This window comes from Heterocephalus glaber, unplaced genomic scaffold (genome assembly GCF_053883595.1).
Source record: "Heterocephalus glaber isolate CG9 unplaced genomic scaffold, H.glaber_assembly_v1.0 deba00001072, whole genome shotgun sequence".
Taxonomy (NCBI): Eukaryota; Metazoa; Chordata; class Mammalia; order Rodentia; family Bathyergidae; genus Heterocephalus; species Heterocephalus glaber.
The window spans coordinates 6588944-6594943 of NW_028258189.1; positions in this window are offsets into that span (position 1 = coordinate 6588944).

Genomic DNA, 6000 nt, shown 5'->3' on the forward strand with positions numbered 1-6000 from the left:
TGTGTCCGAGGCCACACGAGCGAGCTGCCCGGAGGCCGTGGGGAAACTAAGGCCCGGCCAATGGACCGCACTGGGCCCTCGTCGGCACCGCTGTGGGCTTCTGGAGGCCACAGGCCCGCCCGGTCCCTCGTGGCCTCCTGCCCCCAACCGTCTGCATCCACAGGGAACCACGATTGCAAACACAGGCAGATCCCAAGCGTGCAAGTGTCCTGGGGTTGCTACAACAGACACCCCCCCATCGAGGCTGAAAGCAGCAGGAGCTCACGCTCTGCGAGTCCCAGACGGAGCCCAGCAGGCTGAGACCTCCCAGGGAGACCCTCCTGCCTCGGCCTGCCTGCTCTTCCATCAACCCTCTGCTCTCTCTCCGCCCCAGCACCCAGAGTGCGGCTCGCTGCTCCTTCCTAGAGGGAGCCGCTTCACAATCCTGTCCGCACCCTTCCTCGGCCGTTCGCCGGGCCTGGACATCACACCCCACCCACGGTCCCTGCCTTGTGTCTCCTTTTGAGACAGGGTCTCGCTAAATGGTCCAGGCTGCCATGCCCCTGCCTCGGCCTCCCGAGGAGGAGCTGGGGTGGCAGGCGTGACAAGGAGAGGTGATCCCGAGCCCTGGGGGTCCCCAGCTGGGCCTCTGTGGGGCCCTGGCCCGGTGTCTCGCCCTGAGCTCGGGGCTCTACGGGCCAAGGCAGACTGCACTCCAGAGGGGGCTGCCGGAAGTGACGTCACCGGAGCCCCCCGGTGGCCGGGAGTGAGCGCCGCCCCCCCAGCCGTGTGTGTTTCTGCGGGAAGCTCATGCCAGGCCCTGCGGAGCAGAGCGAGGCTGTGCTGCCCGGAGGTGCCAGGGCGGGGCGCATCCTCTTCCCCTGCGGTCTTGGCCACACGTAAACAACAGGAGCCCGGGCTGCAGCTCAGCGCGCCTCCCACAGCCCCAGGGCGGAGTCAGTGGCGCTGGAGGTGACGCTGAGGGGTCCCGCACCCCGGGGACTGCTTCCAACTAGGCGTCCACAGCCCACGCGGTGCCTCGTGGTCACATCCCTTGTGGGGGCTGCGGCACGCACGCGGCTCAGCTTCCTTCTTTTCCGTCGGTCTCCTCTATCCCTTGACCCCCTTTCCTTCTGGAAAAGACCTGTCTCCCCGATAATTCCTATCCTCTATCTTTTATTGTGCTCTTTGGGTTTGTCATGTAAGTGACACCTGGCCCCGCTGAAGCTCCGGTGTCTGCTTTATTGCACTTAAGATGCATCGATTTTCCTACACGTGGCTCACGTTTGTCCTTCTTCATGGCAGAGTAGTACTCCATTCTGCGTAAACACCGTATTTCCTTTATGTACTCGTCTGTTCATGGACACGCAGTCCGTTTCCAAGATTGAGTGCTTACGAGTCTTTATGGCATGAATTCGAAACTGTGGGCACATGCTGGGCGTGTGTCTGTCCCTGGACCTCAACTGGCAGGGCTTCTGCAGCCATCAGACTCTGCTCCGAGGGACTCCGACCACTCTGTGCGGCAGCTCACTCTGCCTTTGCCCACCTGTGGAGCCTGGGCATTTCAGACGGAGTCTGAGTGACACAGAACCTGAGTGACTGACAGACAGCCCAACTCCACGGCTCCGGGTCCCAGCGGCCCGAAATGCAAGGTCCCTGCGAGGCACAGCCCGTGTGCTTTGCACGCCGGGGTTTGTCGGCCCCATCGAATCTGTCAGAGTCTCTGTGCTTCGCTACCTATGGCCAGGACCCCGCTGCACCTGCAGGTCTGGCGTGCGCGGTCATGGAAGACCCAGCAGCAAGAAGCCAAGGTGCCAGGACACGAGGGGTGCCTTCCTCGCTGGGCAGCACAGTCCCCAGGAGACGGGCTCAGCGTGCTCGGCGCCTCGCCTGTGGTCCTCATCGCCGGGCCGGCCCTGGGCAGGAATCCTGGTGGCTCGGTTCCGCCTGTCTCCTGCTCCGACCTGGCTCCCAGCACGGATCTCCACACTTCTCTGTTCCACCCAGTCTCGCCCGGACACCGCAGCTGGCACAGGGGTGTGGGTGTGTGCGGGGTGTGTGTTGCACACGGAGCTGTGCATGGGCCGCCCAGGGGGCTGAGGGACAGTGAGCCCATGACCCATCCGGCGCCTGCATTTCCCAAGTGGAAAATGGGCCCGGGACCAGGAGCAGAAGGCGGGTAGTGGCCGCTTACGTACCACCTTCACATGTTCACCTCACTTCTCAGAGGCTGCTGAGATCTGTGGGCCTGCGCACCTCCTTCCTCCTGCAGGGCCAGCTGAAATCTGTGGTGAGGAGAAAGAAAACAGAAAGCGAAATATCTGAGACTGAGCCAGCCATGGAGATGCATTCCTATAATCCAGCACTCTGGGAGGCTGAGGCAGAATTGCCCAGACCGCATAATTGAGCCAGAACCTCTCAGAATTTAAGAAAATGTATCTTTTTGTTCGGGTTTGTTTGCTTGTTTGTTTGTTTGTTTGTTTGTTTAAAGGCTGACGGTGTAGCTCAGTGCAAAGTCTCTGGGTTTTCAATTCCCAGTACCACAAAATAATCATCATCACCATCCTAGTCCATATCTGAGACTGCTGGCTTTGGAGGAAAAAGCTTTATTTTGGTTCATGGTTTTGCAGGCCAGAAAGTCCAAGCTCAGGCAGACCCCGCTGACTGGTGCCTGGTCCTGCAGCACAAGGTACGGACGTCCACGGAGTGAAGAATGGCGAATTACGGCGAGCAAGGCAGAGAGAAGATGCCAACCATTCCCTTTATTAGCAACCAGACCTTGCGATAACTCATCCGATCTCCTGGAAATCATCCTACTCTCGTGATAACAAATACAGTCTCAGGATAACTGATCCAGGTTCCCAAGCGTTAATGAAGTCTCCTGGTGATGAGCCAGTCTCGCGATAAGTGATCTGCTCCACTTGTAACTGCTCTTCTCTCGCGATAACGAACCTGCGCTCCCGGCGACTCTCCCAGTCTCGCGATAACTGGTCCCGCCTGGGAGACCAGCCCGCTGCTGTTTCCGACGGGGCTGCCATGTTGTGATTGGAGACCCAGCCCCTCCCAGAACCCGCCCTGTGCGGGCAGCGACCCCGCACAGGAGCCCTGGGCCCCAGACCACATTGAAAGCACAGCAGCTGTGGGGATCCGAGCCCAGAGAGCGTGGAATCCCCCATGGCTGCGACGCACGCAGGGCCCGGAAGTGGATCGGGGCTCCCGGGGCTGGGAGCGGAGGCCGAGGCCGGCTGCGCTGGGCCGAGGGTCCTGGAGCCGGGCCGCTGTGCAGGGCTGCGGGTGGGCCGAGGCCCGAGGCGTGCACTAGGACGGGCAGCGTGTGGCTGCGAACTGGGCACAGCGCTGCAGGGCTCCCGAGGCCTCTGTCCGGGCTGCACCCCAGCCCCGGGTCCTGCGCACTCCCGCCCCGCTGAGTTGGTGTTTGTTTCCGGCTTTGAGGCAGGGCCTCACTCTGTCGCCCAGGCCGGCCTTGAGCTCACTGTGGAGCCCAGGCTGGCCTGGCACTCGCAGATCCTCCTGCCTCAGCCTCCCGCGTGCTGGGATGACAGGGGTGCGGCCCACGCCCGGCTTCCAGCTCCGTTTAGAAAGAGGAAAGAAGCGAACAGAATGCAGGGCCGTGTGGCCGCCCTGGTCTGCAGCTTTCTGGGCCATGTTTTGAGCATGCCCGGAGCTAAGTCGTCTCGGAGGAGAGAAGTGGGCGAGGGACCCAGGGAGCTCCCGGCCGGCCCAGCCCGGGGCCAGAAGACCCCAGGGCCGTTTATTCTGGTGATGATCGGGACAGTGCGGCCGGCTAGGGGAGAACACAGGAGCCCCGGTGCCCTGGAGCCTCCCGCGTGCTGTGAGAACCGGTTCTCCCCAAGTGTGGGCTTCAGTGAGTGGGAGCTGATTTCTCTCAATCCTGGACACGAGGGATACCCAGTCTGTGCTCCCTCCACATAAGTGTGCTCAAGGGCTTGCTGAAAAACAGCCCCAATTGTGCAAGAAATAACATCAAAAATTAACACATGGGATTGTGGCAGGTGACAGATCTCCGCCACATCAGACCAGCCGTGAAGAGCCCAGTCTTCTGCCTCCTCCAAGGATGTGGTCTTCGGTGTAGAGCCACGCTGAGCCAGGCAGGTTCATCTCAAGATCCTCAGTTGCGTCTCCGAGGACTTCAGCTCCCAATAAAGTCCCAGGCGCAGACCGCAGAGGCTGGGTCGGGGGCCTGTCCTTCCAGGACACCCCCCCCCCAGCCCACCAAGTCTTCTCCGGGCACAGTAACATCTCCATGTTCACCCGCATTTGCGTGAAGACCCTCAAAATCCCAGGCTGTGCACACCTGGGGAAGCAAAGTAGCTGGGCTGAGCCCAAGGCTGCCTCGCTAGACTGTGCAAAGAGAGAGATCCATCACGCCCTGGAGCGCAGCCAGTGCCCAGGGCGGCTCGGCCCAGCTGTAGGCCCCGTGCCTCCGTTTCCCCCATGGGCGTCCGGGGCCAGCAGTGCTCAGTGTCCCGGACCCAGCAGGCGGGGCGGCGGCCCGGAAGCGCCCGGCCTGGATTTCCAACACAGATTTGGGGATGGGCTGGGTTTCTATTTCGGTCCTTCCCTTCCTCCAGGACCTGCCAACTTTGTTACTCGCTCCGCATCAGGCCGCCGGGTCCCCTGGGCCCCAAGACATCCTGTGCCCTGTCCCCTGCTAAACGCCCGGGCTCAGCTGACTCCTCGGGAGCTGGGCTGGACTTTTCCAACTGTGGGCTCCTTGGAGCCCCCAAAAAGGGCAGAGGCCACGTCTGTGCAGCCTTAGATGTCCACGCACACGCACACGCACACCATCGGACTCCCCGGGATGCAGAAAGGGCCCTCAGTCAGCCAGACACACACAGAAGGTCCACACACCCCATCCATGGTGCCAACCCTGCATGTCTTCCTCTCATTCTTAGGTGTTTCAGTGCTGCATGCTCGGTGTGTGGGAGGGGTTGGCAGAGGAAAGCTGCTGACCTCGGGGTGCCTGGGAAGCAGAAAGAGACGGGAGGAGCCGGGGTGGGAGATCCCACCCCCAGTGAGCCCACTTACAACCAGGCCCCACTTTTGAGTCCATGAGGCTTGGGGGGGACACCAGACAGAAATCCTAACAACATGTGAGGGCCACTGAGCAGAGACCTGAAAACCGGGGACTGTGGCCCGCAGTGGGCCCCATGTTGCTTTTTTAAATAAAGTTTTATTGGAACACAATGAGGCCATTGGGTTCCTCCTTGTATCTCTCTGGCTTCTCCCCATCGTGGCCAGGTTGAGTCATCCCAGCAGAGGCTTATCAAGCCTGGGAACCGTAAAATGTTTACTGTTTGACTTTTTTAAGGGATATCATTTCCAATCCTGGTCTAGCAAGGCAAGTTGGGGTCTGGAACAATTAAAAGGGATCAGGGGTGCGTAGCAGCTCATCAGGATCCACAGATTTATCAAAATGCAGGGAAAGAGATCAAGGTAGTGGAGGAAAGGTTTATTTTGCATCACAGTTTCAGAAGGTTCAGTCCATGGTGAGCTGCTCCAGTGGTCTCGGAGGGCTCCGTGGTCGACTGCTCCAATGGTCTCAGGGGGTTCAGTCCATGGTCAGCTGCTCCAAGGCAGAAGATCATGGTGGACAGGCTTGGAGGAGGAGAGATACTCACATCGTGGTGACCAGGAAGCAGAGACAGAGACAGAGCACGCCTGGGACAAGGTAGTCTCCGAGGGGACATGCTATGACCCACTTACACCAACTGGCTTCTACCTCCTGGATTCCCATCACCTAAAGGATTACAAACACATCCGTGAATTAACCCCCTGATGAGCTATGGAACCTCCTGACACATTCTCAGGGTGCAGAGGGGTTCAGCTCGGCAGCGCAGGGCTTGAAAGGTGCTGGATGCGCTGCCTGGATTCTGGACTCTCATGTTCCTCTCCCAGCTGTGCCTTCTGCTCACAATGGATCCCTTTCGCAGGTGGCCACGGTGCCTCCCCCAGGGTGAGGACAGAGTCCATGACCAC